Source organism: Panulirus ornatus, chromosome 16 (genome assembly GCF_036320965.1).
Source record: "Panulirus ornatus isolate Po-2019 chromosome 16, ASM3632096v1, whole genome shotgun sequence".
Taxonomy (NCBI): Eukaryota; Metazoa; Arthropoda; class Malacostraca; order Decapoda; family Palinuridae; genus Panulirus; species Panulirus ornatus.
The window spans coordinates 13,770,820-13,787,813 of record NC_092239.1 but is presented as its reverse complement, the minus strand read 5'-3'; the positions used below and the strand labels follow the sequence as shown (position 1 = coordinate 13,787,813).

Sequence of the window (16,994 nt, the reverse complement as noted above, 5' to 3'; positions counted from 1 at the left end):
ATGGTATGATAGATAGTATAATTGGTGGGATATATGTTTATAAATGGTATGATGTATAGATACCTGTATATGTTATTATTCATACCTGTAATTGGCATGATAGTTGTCTATATATGGTGAATACTCGATATTGCAGTATGCACCGTCTACTTGACTTTTTGTCGTTGTTTACTGAGACTATGAACTTCATTTTGACGTGAGTAATTGTATAAACGATGGACATGCTGCTACTGTCCGAGATTAGCGAGATGGAGTGAATAATTCCTCGGGCGTCTCAGTACCACACCTCTCCTCTTTCCTCCCCTCTTCTCGCCCCTCCCACTCCTTGCGTCTCCACCACGTGTTCAGTTCCCTTCCATCATTTCCCTCCGCCTCCCTTCCCGTCCCCCATTAGTAAGGACGTTAAAAAAAAAAGAGAAGAAAAAAAGGTCGTCTTGGGAACTCATGCCTCGCGTGCCTGGCTGACTCCCTCTAAGCCCCTCTAGATCTGGTGGTCGAGCCTCTCTGGCTCAGTGGGGAGCCGGAAGCTGAGTGGTGAGACGACGTCTCCACCACTTGATGGCAGGAGACGGTCAAACACGGAGGACAGACAGGTGGAGACTGATGGAGAATAGGAAGGAGTAATGAGGGAGGATATTACAATGACCCGGTTGAAGATTAGGAGGAGGTTGGGTCCTACGTAGCCCGGAACAAATGAACAAACGTGGACGGGAACCACGTGTGGCCCAGAGAGGAATGAATGTGAGGAACTTAACTAGGGAAGGGCAGGGCGTTGGGTCTCCAGCTCCTCCTACAGGAAACACCATAATGACCGAGGGTATTGTACCATCATCGCGGGGAGTCATGATATCACCGGCTTTATCAAGTCAGTGTGGATCATTTTTCAAGTCTTTCAGAGACGATTTCATTCATAGGGTCATATGTTCAGGCTCTAAAATGGAAGGCCATGCGTCCCATTCTTGACTTTATAGATTCTTAAGTCAGGAGTACATCTGTCATGATCGGTTCTACACAAGAATTTTCTTTCCTGTAATTCTACAACTTTGTATGTAGATATCTTAATTTTTTTTGTTTGTCATATTCTTTTTCATTTAATTTTTTTGTAACATATTGATGAGACATGACGATAGGAGCCATGAGCACGCTGATACGAGACGGTACGACCCTTGAGCACGATGATGTGAGACGGTACGACCCTTGAGCACGATGATACGAGACGGTACGACCCTTGAGCACGATGATACGAGACGGTACGACCCTTGAGCACAATGGTACGAGACGGTACGACCCTTGAGCACAATGATACGAGACGGTAAGACCATTGAGCACAATGGTACGAGACGGTACGACCCTTGAGCACGATGATACGAGACGGTACGACCCTTGAGCACAATGATACGAGACGGTACGACCATTGAGCACAATGGTACGAGACGGTACGACCCTTGAGCACAATGATACGAGACGGTACGACGCTTGAGCACGATGATATGAGACGGTACGACCCTTGAGCACAATGATACGAGACGGTACGACCCTTGAGCACGATGATACGGGACGGTACGACGCTTGAGCACGATACGAGACGGTACGACCCTTGAGCACAATGATACGAGACGGTACGACCCTTGAGCACGATGATACGGGACGGTACGACGCTTGAGCACGATACGAGACGGTACGACCCTTGAGCACGATGATACGAGACGGTACGACCCTTGAGCACGATGATACGAGACGATACGACCCTTGAGCACGATGATACGAGACGGTACGACCCTTGAGCACAATGGTACGAGACGGTACGACCCTTGAGCACAATGATACGAGACGGTACGACCATTGAGCACAATGGTACGAGACGGTACGACCCTTGAACACGATGATAAGAGACTTTACTGTCCTTGAGCGCGATGGTAGGAGACGGTACGACCCTAACGGACGATGGCGTGGCCTTTGGCCTAAACCGAAGGGTTCTTAAAATGATATACCGGGTCGTCATACCCAAGAGTCATTTCAGGGCAGTCCTGTCATGCTCAGAGGTCATACTGTCGATCTCAAGGGTCTTGGTGTCATCTTCAGTCGATAGGCTGGGTGAAACAGTTTATGACCTTGTTCATTCTCGGCTATTAACGCGGGTACGGCAGTCATGCGTTTCATGACCTGAGCAGTCGCGCGTCACGCGTATATAACCAGAGCATTCGCGTGTCAGTTGCACGTGACCAGAGCAGCTGCACGTGACCAGAGCAGTTGCACGTGACCAGAGCAGTTGCACCTGACCGTGCACTTCGTATGTGAATGGTCAGGTGGCTACACGACGCGACGTCTTCATGACCAGAGCCTGGCTTGCGTAGTCTTAAAGAGGTTTGTGTTGGTACAGCCACTTACAGACAGTTGTCTCCAATGGTTCTTAACGAGTATGCAGTCACCGGTAGTCGTATACACCTCTCTCTCTCTCTCTCTCTCTCTCTCTCTCTCTCTCTCTCTCTCTCTCTCTCTCTCGTGTGTTTGCGTGTACGAGCGTAGTCGGGTTTTTTTGTGTGTAGGCGTTTCTGTGTGTTTATGTCTGTTCACATGTGCGCATGGCTTACACACACACACACACACACACACACACACATGCTGGGCCAGCTGTGATGATATATACATCTCCCAGGAGCAACAAGACCTGCCTTAACTACACTTGCTATTTTCAGCACCCTTCTATTTTTACGTCCATTAAGGCAGTTACTCTCGCTGGCTTTTACATTGTTTACCATGTCTTGGCCTATGAACACGACGCTTGAAGCCTCGAGCCGCGATGATTAAACCCTTGAGCGAGACGATGCCACCCGTAAGAACAAGGGCTCAACCCTAGAGCACAAGGGTTCGAGTCTTGAACACAGTGGTTCGACCCTTTATCACGATGGTTCGAATATCCAGTGCGAGAGCTCGACCCTTGAGCACGATGGTTCAATCCTTGTGAGAACATGATGGCTCGACCCGAGTGAACACGATGACTCGACCCTTCAGCACAATGGTTCGAACCACGACTGATCGACCCTGAAACGCAACGGCGTTGGGTTTAATGACCCGGCCTTTGTCCTGGACATCGTACCCAAAGGTCGTATCGTCGTGCTCAAGGAGTTAAAAAATAGACTGTCGTACCTCCCTGGGTGGCGTCACGTTATCGTATTTCAAACGTTGTTATCGTACGCTTTAACGTGTCATTTGTACTGGTGAAGCTCGAGAATCGTGCTACTTTTCTCATGTTTTTGTACTCGGTGTCTTGAATCCTTATACCATTCCAAGGAATTTGGAAATTGTTTAGGTCTTTGGCTTTGGCATACTCCGGCGGAAGAACTGTAAACACTGGGTTGATACAGGGGGGCAGAGTGGTGGATCCAGGGGCAGGGTGGGGGATCCAGGGGCAGGATGGAGGATCCAGGGGCAGGATAGGGGATCCAGGGTTAGTGGGGTGGATCCAGGGGCAGGATGGGGGATCCAGGGTCAGTGGGGTGGATCCAGGGGCAGGGTGGGAGGATCCAGGGACGTGCTGTGTGCAAGGTCAGGGTAGAGATGGGGCAGGAAGCCAGAAGAGGAAGGGCCAATAGAGGAGACGAGGACATTGTACTGAGGCTGGGGGATGGGAAGGGTGTTGTGGCGAGCCTGGGGCAGGGGGAGGGTGTTGTGTTCAGGCTGGGGAGGGAGGGGAAGTGTGTTGCTACGAGGCTGGAGGATGAGGAGGGTGTTCTAATGAGGCTAGGGAAGAAGGAGGGTATTGTGATCAAGCTGGGAGGAGAGGGAGGGTGTTTTGTGACGCTGGTGGAGTGGGGGAAGGGATGTTCTGGCAAACCTGGGGAGGAGGGGGAGGGATTGTGGCAGGGCTAGGGGCAGGGTGTTGCGGTGAGACTGGAGGGAAAGGGGATTTTTTTTTTTTTTCGTTCATTTCAATCCCGTTATTGACTTGGTTGCGGCGTGGATGAGACAGGCGAGGCGCTCGGCAGTCTTGCTTGTATAGACTCGATACGAATGTGAGGCATGTTGCTGTGGTGGGCTGGAGGTCCCCCATGTATTCGTCACATCGATAAAAACCCAACAAAGGATGTGTCACTACCTAACCTCAGGGCCATTATGCACTGTGAGGATGGATGTGTTCGTAGAATTGTCTTTAAACATCCTGAAGGTTTTAGAAGAATTTTCGGTCGGTGGCTGTAAATGGACCTGGACGGCCCTAATGACCCTTGTAGTTGATAACCCTAACGCCTAGCCTACCAACCATCAGTATACATTGTATATATGGACAGCACAAAAACATACCAGAGCTGTAGAACACACAGAACATACCTCTCAAAAACAATCGTTGGCTACCAGCAACTACTGACACGTGATTACACAAAGAAACAGTCAAGATCTTAGTATACTTGACACCCTTATCTTTCCACCAGCACTTAGACCCTTCTCACCCAAATCACTCCATAACTTACCACCAGCCCCCGAGCAGAAAGAAAATGATTGCTTCTGCTTGACACCTTAACAACCTATAATCACAGATTCCCCCCCCCCTCCCCGCCCCCAACAAACACACAACACTGACAAAACATATACACACAGAAATGGCTTGACAAGCACTAAATAACCGCCCTCCCACCTCTGTTTTAACCACCATCCCACCAGACGTACACCCATTTGAAACCGCATCCCCCAGACATACATGAGTTACACTTTCACATCTGGGCTCTAGACACCAACATTACGAACACCGATTCAACATATCACTCGACCCCATCATGCCCAAGATGCAACCTCCATACTGAGAACACTGAACACTTACTCCTAGCTTGTCCTGTACTCACCTCACACAGATACACACACATCACCACACTCCTTGACCTGTGTTCCCGCCCTTTAGACGTGGCTGGCTTTTTGAGCGCTACGTAAGCTCCATAAAAGATGTTCCTGGGTCAGAAAGGTAAAGGGAAAGGTTTATGAACAGCAGAAGGCACCTAAGTCAAGGTACGTACGTAGGTGGGTTGAAAGCCTCCCCATATATTCACAGCTTAGACGCCTACACATGACTGGGGTGTTGAGATGTATGGCACGACTGTCGCCGATCCTTCTCTTACAGCTGCTGTTTGTTCTTCTGCTGTTGTGACATGCTGTTACTGCAGCTGGCGCTCTACCGAAACGTCTTTCGCTCGTGCTTGCTGTTACCGCTGTTCCATTTGCTCCTGTTGCTGCTATTTTCTCGTCCTATTTCTAAGGCTGTTTCTGCTCCTCCTCAGTGTTGCTGTTCCTGGTGTTGGCTCAGGTCGTGGACGGCTGTGGCTGTGGTTTACCCCTGGCGAGCGACGGTGCTACCACCCTCGACCACGATGACACGACTTTTTTGATTTGGCTGTTAAGAGTGGGGTCAAAAGCCAGGTCATCATACCCAAAGGTCGTGCCTTTATTCTCGGGGGTCTTACCATTATACTCGACAGGTCTTACCATTATTCTTAAAGGGTCGTCCCATTATTCACTAACTTCGTACCATTATACTTGAAGGTAGCTCCATTATTATACTCAAGGGTCGTATCATTATTCTATAGGGTTGTTCCATTATACTCGTTAGGTCGCACCATTATACCCAAGGGTCGCACTATTATTCTAAAGGGGCTGTACCACCTGCTGCCTGCTGTGACCTCGGCTTTCGTACTCCTCACCATCCAGGTCCGGCCAGGTCTAGTTGAGTGTCGGGCGGCAGGCGTGTGGCCGGGGACCTGTGGTGGTGGTGGTGACAGGTAAGACGATCTGCTGCCAGTCCACGGGACCACCACGACCCTCTTCCTCTCTAGACACTGTCCTGGCCCCTTTCTATCAACCCATTTTCTCTTTAAACATGGTCTTGGCCCCTTTCTATCAGTCCATTCCGTCTGTAAACATTGTCTTGGCCCCTTTCTATCAACTCATTTCCTGTCTAGACACTGTTCTAGTCCCTTTCCATCTACCCGTTCCCTCTCTAGACACTAGCCTGGCCCTTTTCTATCGACCCCCTTCCTCTCTAGACGTTGTCCTGGCCCCTTTCTTCTTGTCCTACCATCATATTTTGCCCCTCTCTATCCTACCATCATATTTTGCCCCTCTCTGTTAACCTGCCCTTTTTTAGACATTCTCCTGGTCTCTCTCGTTTAAGTCTACCCCTTTTCTAGAAGGCAGACCCCTTAAGCTGAGTCGTACAGCAGTACCCGCTCTACGGCTGAGTCAAGACCAGTAGCACGGGTGTTGAGAACGCCGGGGACATTGTCCGCAAAATCAGCCTACTGGGGTCTGACTGAGACCCATTGTGACCTCTGTAATCCTTTTGCGCTCCCGCTCACAGGATTATCACCGGCTGCTCAATACATTCGCCAGGGGATATCAGCACAAATCAGGATCGTCATGGACGTCACATGACCAGTCAGAGGAGCCCACGATTGAACACTCGGGTTCTTCACTGGCCACCACGGTGACTGCAGACGTGGAGGTGCTGAGTGCGGACTAACTCTACAGTGCAGTTTCCGTGCAGCTGCGATAGTTGGGAGTGCGTCCTTGATTATGGCTCGAGCCAAACACGTTCCTCAGCGCGGAAGGCTGAGTGCGTCCTTGAAGGTCGCAGTGATACGACACATTCGCAAGAGAGAGAAAGAAAGAAAAAAAAGACTCCAGACCACTCTCGGTGGGTTTACATAATGGATTGTGTTTAAGGAATTAATGTGTTGATTGTAGGCATTGCGCCTGCATCTCCCGTCCCCACGGACACCACAGGCCAGCAGAGGGACCGCTGCTGTTGCAGTTGTGTGCCTCAGCCCATGGCTGGGCCTCTTAAGTTTACGTGGAATATATAAAATGTATCAGGCAAAACAGGTTTTATTACAGCATATCGTTTTGTAACAACATTATCAGACGAAACCAGTCATAATACTTTTTTTTTAGGGGGTGTAGGATTTTCACTTTTTTTTTTTTTTGGTTGAAGTTGATGATTAACGGGGATTTTCGTGGATTATTGATGTCCACGTACCGTGGACGTGGGGTATCAGAAGTACCCACCAACCGTGACCCCTCTCTCGTCCGCCAAGAATCCAGGCAACTCGTCTCGGGGTAGACTTTGTAAATAAATAAAGGTAGACGGGTTAGGCACCTCCCGGTATGACATCCTCTTGCTCTCCCGGAAGTAGAGTTGGACGTTCTCGACACTTGGATACATTTACGAGGCCCGACACCATCTGTAGAGAAGGGAGTGAGTGAGGGAGGTGCTCTACCTGATGGATGCTGCTGATGGTGAACGAAGTGACGACCCTAGTGGTTCAGGCACACCCTAGTATGACGACCCCAGTGGTTGAGGTATTCACCCAGGATTGCCGACCCCCAAGGGTAATGGCCTCAGCGATTGAGGTACACACCCGGGAATGGCGACCACAGCACAGTTGAGGTACACACCCTGGGAAATCGGTGGTGACGACCCGTGGTAGTAAAGAACACCCCTGGGTTGACGACTCCACTGGGTAAGGCGCACTCGTTGAGACACGACATGATGACCTCGAGGATTAAGGACGCTTGGGGTGGGGGCAGGGAAAGGCAGTGTGGCTTTTTATCTATGGATATTTTTCTCTCTTTTTTTTTTTCATGCGATGAATTTGTCTTGTGTCTGTTTCTTCATGCGACTATATTAGTCCGATGACGCGGGTCCGCTAGGCTTATCGGGGCCCTACAAGCCGTGCAGGGGCCCCACCAGCCTGAAGGGGGACCGCGCCAGCCTTGTAACGTCCCCACCAGCCTAGCTAGGGTACTATATGACCACACGAACATCTGTCTAATTCAAAAGAAATACTGATAGAGAGTAAACGACTGAAAGCAAAATCAGCGACGATATTTTCTTTCTAATTCGAAAAGAATGCAAATTAAACGGTATTAATGTTGGTCTTTCGAAGGTCGTAGATTCCCTTAGGGAGAACTGTACTGCGCACTGAACAAACTCCACACGCAACACGCCAAGCCGTCATATCCCAGGGGCGAACGAACAGACGTAGGACAAGTGCAAGCGGTCCAGGTGTATCTTCTGATTCACTGACGTTGTAGGTAAGGTTGAACGTCAACCATACATGTCGTAGGACCGGGCTGTGTATGCGCTCCCTTGACTCAGTGTTGGAATGTCCTCATGGGAGTAGCGATCCCTGGAGAGCTAATGTGTGGATGTATACAGTTGTTGTTCCATACGCGATCTGGGTATAATGATAGGCTGTCATTAGACTCGTGCCCCACAGAGATGTAGGCGAATTTAACGACTATGATAATAATGATAATAATAATTATAATTATCATTATTATTATTATTATTATTATTATTATCATTATTATTATTCAAACGTCGATAATAATAATAATAATAATAATAATAATAATAATATAATAATAGTAATAATAATAATAATAATAATAATAATAATAATAATAATAATAATAATGTTCATTGTAATAATAATAATAATGATGATGATGATAATAATAATAATGATAATAATAATAATAATAATAATAATAATAATAATAATAATAATAATAATGATCATAATAATGTTCATAGTAATAATAATAATAATAATGATGATGATAATAGTAATAATGATAATAATAATCATAATAATATAATAATAATAATAATAATAATAATAATGATGATAATAGTAATTATTATAATTGTTATTATTATTATTATTATTATTATTATTATTATTATTATTATTATTATTATTATTATTATTATAACGTCGATATCAATTCCCATTCATCATATCATCGAGGAGTCAGTCTGACGTCTTCTTATCGTAACATCACCAGCAGCTGACATCTCCAACGGCGGACACGCCCACCTACATACCCACAGAATTAACCGATCATGACGAAGCGTTTCCACCTGCCCCCTCCTCCCTCTCCGCGCGCGCGCGCGCACACACACACACACACACACACACACACACACACACACACACACACCACCCATATCAAAGGCCCCTCAGGGGAGCGCTGGCCTCCCTCAGATGGATGATTGAACTTGTGTCGGTGGTGGTGATGGTCGCTCTTCGCTGGACATTTGATCCAGGGTTCGAGCCTAGGTGAAGGCAGGTTCTGACCGATAGGTATTTAGCTTAGGCAAGAATGACCTTGTGCAGCAGCTCCGGGTGTCGAACCTTGAAATTCAGGATCTGTGGGTTGGTGGGAGGGGGGACAATGAAATCTCCATGTCGAAGCCTCGCAGTTGGGCCAAGCGATGAGCAACTTTCTGCTTTTCCTTCCTGATTGAAATATTCTCGACCACGATTGTACCCCACATACTTATATCCCCTTATCACCCCCCCCCCTTCCCCTTCAGACACTATATGGGAAAAAAATAAGACTATACTTCGATTTTCTCCACCCGTCCACGTCGGCAAATTCGAGAGCAAAGGATGGTATTTTCAACCCTCGAAGATGCCAAATCATTCTTGGTAATGTCCGTCTTGCGGCGCGTTTCCCCTTGTCTCTACATCTCTTAAGAGATGAATCTGACTCTCTGCTCCTCCTGAGTACGAAGACGAGAAACTTTTATAGACTCTGCAAGGGTATAATAAGACACGACGGCCAGGCACGTAACTAATCCTCTTGAACCACCTCTGCTCCTCACACCGTAACCTCCCCCACTCCTATACTCACACTCCGTCTCCTGGTGGAGCCCCACAGGGCTCTCAGTTGAGCTTGTCAACCCTACCCTCGGCGCTTAGTTGAGCCTGCCAAGCGCCAGTAGAGCCCGAGAACTCCATCGGACGAGCCTGCTCACTCCGGCTTCGTCCCAGGGCTCGCTTAATTGAGCTGGTCAACCTCGATGGATCCCTAGAACTCGCTCAGGTCAGCGGATCCATCCCAGTGGAGCCATACAACTCACTTGAGTTTCTCAACCCCAGTGATAGTGCCAGAGTCTCTCTCTCTCTCTCTCTCTCTCTCTCTCTCTCTCTCTCTCTCTCTCTCTCTCTCTCTCTCTCTCTCTCTCTCTCGATAGAGCCCCGGAGTTGGCTTGACTACAAGCGCTTGATACGAGACGTGACCTGCAAGTAAACCTTCACCTTGCCCAGGTAGTTAATGCCCAGGTGTTCGAATCCCAGGCGGCCCTCAGGACGTGTTTTTTTTTTTTTTCTTTTTTTTGGAAAGGTTCCCCAGTGATTTATGTCTCGTGGGCCACGGGTAAAGGCTGATGCTAATGCCCCTTCCTCCTCGCGTGACAAGATGACCTCAAGATTCTCAAATGAATGTGATCCGGGATGGAAGATGTTGTTTGCCCAGGATGAGATTTTAGAGAGAGAGAGAGATTGATGGAGGAATACGAAAGGTTTGTTCTGGGGGGACGTTTTGTCCTGTCTCCCCAGAGCTTGCTCACGGTGGGTGTGGGGTGTCATCTCTCACGTCAGTTCCTCTCCTGTGTTGCGCGTCCAAGCTACTGTATACCCCAGCTACCAATCCAGCTCCAGTGTGTGACGTCCATGCTACCTACCCATCTCCAGTGTCTGACGTCCTAGCTACCTACCCAGTTCCAGTGTGTGACGTCCTAGCTACCTACCCAGTTCCAGTGTGTGACGTCCTAGCTACCTACTCAGCTCCAGTGTGTGACGTCCTAGCTTCCTATCCAGTTCCGGTGTGTGACGTCCTAGCTACCTACCCATCTCCGGTGTGTGACGTCCTAGCTACCTATCCATCTCGTGTGTGACGTCCTAGCTACCTACCCATCTCCCGTGTGTGACGTCCTAGCTACCTACCCATCTCCCGTTTGTGACGTCCTAGCTACCTACCCATCTCCCATGTGACGTCCCAGCTCATATTGTTGTACCCTGGACCTCTGTACCCCTCACTAACTCGTCCCCACCTGTACTGCGGCGAGGCGACCTTGTCCTACTGTAACCTGTGGCTTTCTCCACGTGTACCCTGGCATGTACCTCTCCTGTGTGCACCTTGGCATGTACCTCTTATGTGTGTACCCTAGCATGTACCTTTCCTGTGTGTACCCTGGCATGTACCTCTCCTGTGTGTACCCTAGCATGTACCTCTCCTGTGTGTACCCTGGCATGTACCTCTCCTGTGTGTACCCTGGCATGTACCTCTCCTGTGTGTACCCTGGCATGTACCTCTCCTGTGTGTACCCTAGCATGTACCTCTCCTGTGTGTACCCTGGCATGTACCTCTCCTGTGTGTACCCTGGCATGTACCTCCTCTTCTGTACGTACCTTGGCATGTACCTCTTCCTGTACCTTAGCATGGTCCTCTTGGTGTACCTTAGTATGTACCTCTTGGTATACCCTGACGTGTACCTCATGATATACCCTGGTATTTACCTCTTAGTGTACCTGGCGCGTACCCCTTGGTGTACCCTGGTATGTACCTTTTGTTGCACCCTAGCATATACCTCTCCATGTACCTGGGCATGTACCTTCCTTGTATGGACCGTGGCATATACCTCTTCGTGTACCGTGGCATGCACCTCGCTTGTATGTACCCTGGCCTGCACCTCTCCGCGTACCCTGGCATGTACCTTATGATGTAACCTAATTGCTTTTTCAGTTGGTCTCCTTTGTATGTTTTTTTCTGTATCCTTTTATTGAGGTGATATATGATATGGTATCATTTAATCATGACAACCTACCATGTTGATGAGCTGGTCTCCTGTTGAATAGTAGTTTTGAGTGTGACGGTTCCTTATAGTATGAGTGTGACGGTTCCGTGGATGAGTGTGACGGTTCCTTGTAGTATGAGTGTGACGGTTCCGTGGATGAGTGTGGCGGCTCCAGGTAGTATGTGACAGTGATGGCTTACGTAGTATGAGTGTGACTACTTGCATGTCGTATAAGTATGACGGCTTCATGTTGATATGAGTGTGACGCCTTCTAGTTGTACCTCTTCCCCGTATTTATCCCATTATCTTGCCCGTATATATCCCATTATCTTGCCCGTATATATCCCATTATCTTGCCCGTATATATCCCATTATATTTCTTGTATATATTCCATTATCTTCCCCGTATATACCCCATTATCTTCCACGTATATATCCCATTATCTTCCACGTATATATCCCATTATCTTCCACGTATATATCCCATTATCTTCCACGTATATATCCCATTATCTTCCACGTACATATCCCAATATCTTTCCCGTATACATCCCATTATCTTCCACGTATGTATCCCATTATCTTCGACGTATATATCCCATTATCTCCCACGTATATACCCCATTATCTTCCACGTATATACCCCATTCTCTTCCACGTATATATCCCATTATCTTCCACGTATATATCCCAATATCTTTCCCGTATACATCCCATTATCTTCCACGTATGTATCCCATTATCTTCGACGTATATATCCCATTATCTCCCACGTATATACCCCATTCTCTTCCACGTATATCCCGGTACGTCTCTGAATATCCTGGTACCTTCCCCCTCAGATTATCCGGCAGCTTCTCCGTACATCCCGGAACATCGCCCTGTCTTCCCCCTCCTGCAGGATCCGGGGGAACCTCCCAGTCGTTAAGCCCGCTCAGATCCCATCGTGGGACCACTGGTCCACATTAATCCACTCCCGCGAACCCATTCAGATCGGGGGCCAGGTTATGGGCAGGAGAGAGAGAGAGAGAGAGAGAGAGAGAGAGAGAGAGAGAGAGAGAGAGAGAGAGAGAGAGAGAGAGAGAGAGAGAAACACGAGTGTCCGAGATGGATTTGGATATCTGGATTGATAATGGTGAAAGGTGGTTTGAGATTACATTGGGGAGGCCATGGGGCTTGGACGGAGAGGAGGGATCACTGTAGACAGAGGACATGGGGAGGTAGGCAGACAGACAGGTAGGGGATGTAGGCAGTCGGGGTTCGAACCCAGGGCACCGTGAATAGGAGCCAGTGGTCTGCAGGAAGTTTAGCGCCAAAACCTTTTGTTAGTGTGTTTATAGGTGGAAGGGGTTATTTGGATGCCTGTTGGGGATGTGTCCCTCAGCCAGCCAGGTGATGCCCTTCGAGATCTGATGTTAGCGAGAAAGAGAGGAAATGACGACGTCCTGCCAACAGTCACAAGAGTCTACTATGTTGATACCTGTCTTTCCTTGCTGAGAAATGACTCACCTCTGATGGTTGTCCATGTTGGAGTTCATAATCTCAGAGCTGCGGATGTAGGAGAGATGCGTTGGAGTTCCTACAGGGCAAGACTCAAGGACCATCAGCAGGCATGCTGCTGTCGGGTGTAGCACTCTATCTGTGGCTCTGAAGCGAAACTGTTTCATAAAGTGTTCAGTTGACGTAAGGACGTAGGGATATGTCGAGTACTCTCACAGTTTACTGTCGTGACTCATGATTTGGATGGCCATACCTCTTGGATTACTTGTTGAATGAACTGCTTTACTTATTTAGTTTACCTCTTCCTTAGTTTTCCTTCCTTCCTTAGTTGACCTTCCTTCCTCTGTTTACCTTCTTTCTCTTCCCGGTTTACCTTGTTCCTTCCTTCTCTGTTTACTTTCTTTCCTTCATTAGTTTATTTTCCTTGCTTCCTCTGTTAACCTTCTTTCCTTTCTCAGTTGACCTCCCTTCCTTCCTTTGTTTACCTTCCTTCCTTAGTTGGCATTTCTTCCTTCCTAAGTTTACCTTCCTTCCTTCCTTCCTTCCTTCCTTCCTCCCACGGCTTTTGCGCGGGGTGTGTTCAAGCGGCCTCGATGGAAGCTGGTTTTAGCTCCAGGATGTGGGAGAGACTTGTGAAGGTCCGGCCGGTATGGTCGGATGCTGGCCTGGTCGTTGGAAGGCCAAGACGACCCTCCACGCCCCTGTGTTGTGGAATGAGCTGGACGACCCCCCGATCCACCCTTCCCACCCACGTCCTCGCGTTGAGGAATGACCAGGACGACCTCCCGCGTCCACCTACCTTCCCTCCCACGTCCTTGCGTTGAGGACTTTGGAGGAGGGAGAGAGACAACTGCACACATCAACATTGGCTCGGTCACCGCCCTCTGGAGACTGTCTTGAAGCTCCTAGTCTGTCCAGTGCTTACACACACACACACACACACACACACACACACACACACACACTTAGGGGGGTTAGGGGAGGGCTCACATACCATGGGGCCCTCATGTACTCCTTGGGGCCCCCCTTTAACCCGCACTCCAAGTCTCCAGGGCGCGGTCCACACACCCCGCCCCGCTCCTTAGGGCAGAAGGCTTACCTTATTGAACTATATAATTACTAGAGCGATAGCATCAGGGGTTGGGGCCCACCTTCCCCTCAGGGTCAGGGAGCGCCAGGCCCCCACTGCCGATATACACCTAGAGCCCCTCTCATACTGGCCGCACTGGCCTCATACTTCTCGAACATGACGGTACGACCCCTTGAGCACGACGTTGCGACCCCTTGAGCACGACGATGCGACCCTTGAGCACGACTGTGCGACCCTTGAGATCAACGGTGCGACCTTGGGCACGACGGTACGACCCTTGAGCACGACGATACGACCCGTGAATATGGGTGACATGGTCTTTGGCTTGACCCTTAACGATCAAGTCATTCAGTACGCAGAAACTTCATTGGGGCTTGCGCAACGTCGAGGCTGCACTCCAGGCAGGAGCAGGGAAATGGTGGACTCCTGTGGAACGAGGTCCCTTGGTGAGACTTAAGATCCTTTCCCTTCACTGACGATGTTACAGCCGCGCTGGAGGTTACTTGTTCTCCTCGGTGTAACACCTCTCTCTCTCTCTCTCTCTCTCTCTCTCTCTCTCTCTCTCTCTCTCTCTCTCTTCACGGTAAGGTGAAGGTTCTGCATATATATATATATATATATATATATATATATATATATATATATATATATATATATATATATATAATGTATATATATAGATAGATACATAATGTGTGTGTGTGTGTGTGTGTGTGTGTGTGTGTGTGTGTGTGTGTGTGTGTGTGTGCACTTTAAAAGGAATGCATGATAATTTACACGTCATATATTTTATCCCTCGTGTGCTTCCGCCCGCCCCACCCAGCATCACCCGCCGACCACAGCTGCTAACGAGAGCATCTGCCGCCGCCACCGCCGCCATCGTAACGTCTGTTATATGATAATGAGTCGCTAATCACATGCCAGCCAACTCCTGCCTCTTTATCGGTCCTTCAATCTCCTGCTAATTATTTCTGACATCCTTTGACAAGTTGGGGGGAGGGAATTATTAGATCTTGGCTGTTGCTGTTCGGTCGTGTCGTCTTTCTGACTAACGTGCTATATTTGAACCGCATCCATTGGTTAAATATTTGTAAAAGAATCTTAAATAATGATAAGGACTTTTTACGTATTTGCAATTATATATTAGATTTTTATAAAACCTTCAGTTATGCAAATGCCTTTACTGAAAATGCTATACATGGATTGAAGGAGATTTTTTTTTTTTCAACTGCTATAGATTTGAGAATCACTGGAAAGTATGACAAATTTATATTTATAGAAATTCGTATGATTTCGTTGGCCTGGGGCGGAGGTACACGAGTCCTACTTGAGACGTGACAGAAAACGCATCCTTCATGAAACGGGTGACACGTGTAAATGTCCTCCCGCTCGCTAGGCATGTTAATGTCACTAAATCTATACTTACGAAATGAAGAAAAGAAAGGGATTTGCCAGCAATGTATCAGTCGGTAAACTTACTACGACGGTTTCTTGAGAAGTTAACATTAAATTTCCCCTTATTGGGAATTACATTTAAGGGAGAAAGACGTTGACAAAAAAAAAAATCCTCCCTCACTTTCGTCGATATAAATTTATATAAGTAGATTGATGTTAATTTTTTTTTCCATCCATCGGCTTTCTTTATGCCATTAGGCTCCCCCAAGATCAGCAGATAAAGGCGGAGGCAGAAGTTGAGTTAGGCGGCGTCAGTAGAGGCATCCCCGGAGGCGCTAATCATTATGCAGACCAGGTGCTGCCCAGCAGGAGGAATTTCAATTAATTTACCCGCCCGACTGAGAGGCCGCCGTCCTTACCAGCCTAGTACATGTGGGGGAAGGGGACGACCCCCGGATGCTGGTGGTGTGGGTGGATGGTGGTGGAGCGATGAGTGAAGACTAGGGTGTGTTAGGGAAAAATAGTGATGATAGGGTAGTTGTGTATGGGTGGATGGGATAGGTTCCTAGCTATGAATACATGGGATAGACATACTCAGTAATTCACGAAGCGGAATAGTGATATAGGAAGGGAAGAATACCCTAATTAAGATGTAAGTAAGTGCAGGAATTTAATGAAATAAGATGGAAGCAGATACTTTGGATTATTTTGAGGAGAATGTCATCAAAAATTTAGCATTATTTTATAAAGTTGAGAGTGAAATAATGTGAAAAGTGAGATAACAAGATTAATGCAGACGAGGAGGGAGGAGGTGAACTAAACAAGAAATAGATATTGAAGGAGTGATTTTTTTTTTTCTTTTGAATTGAGAACGATCGAGGCAAAACGGAATTGAGATAATAAAAGAATGCGGATGATTGGCATGCGTTAAGGAAAGAATATGAGGAGTGTACGAAGAGAGAGAGAGAGAGAGAGAGAGAGAGAGAGAGAGAGAGAGAGAGAGAGAGAGAGAGAGAGAGAGAGAGAGAGAGAGAGAGGCGCAAGGACACTCCCTCCTGCTTGTACGCCAGACCATACTGGTTCCTGGGGCATCAGTCTGGGAGGTTGTCGACCAGGCCGGAGGGGGGTTATTGACCAAACCGGGAGGTCGTCGACCAGTCTGGAAGGTCGTCGCCCAAAAGTCATACGTTATCTCAACCAGCGTCATTTTTCAGTCATTTGTTTTGTCAATCGTCTCCAACCTCAGTTTATTTCGTGGAAAAGTGTAATTAAGAAATATTTTACCATGATGTTTCTTTCTTGGGCCTCTATGATCACAGTAAAGAGCCTACGAAAGAATGAAGATTTATGAATTATTGTACCAAAATATTTCTCTCC

The 16,994-nt window shown here is 47.8% G+C and overlaps 1 protein-coding gene across 9 annotated transcripts in view; it reads left to right on the top strand.

The window, feature by feature from the left end:
- Positions 1-16,994, top strand: part of LOC139754160 (uncharacterized) — a 143,808-nt gene that overhangs the window by 57,714 nt on the left and 69,100 nt on the right. The gene's annotated exons all lie outside the window — the stretch shown is intronic.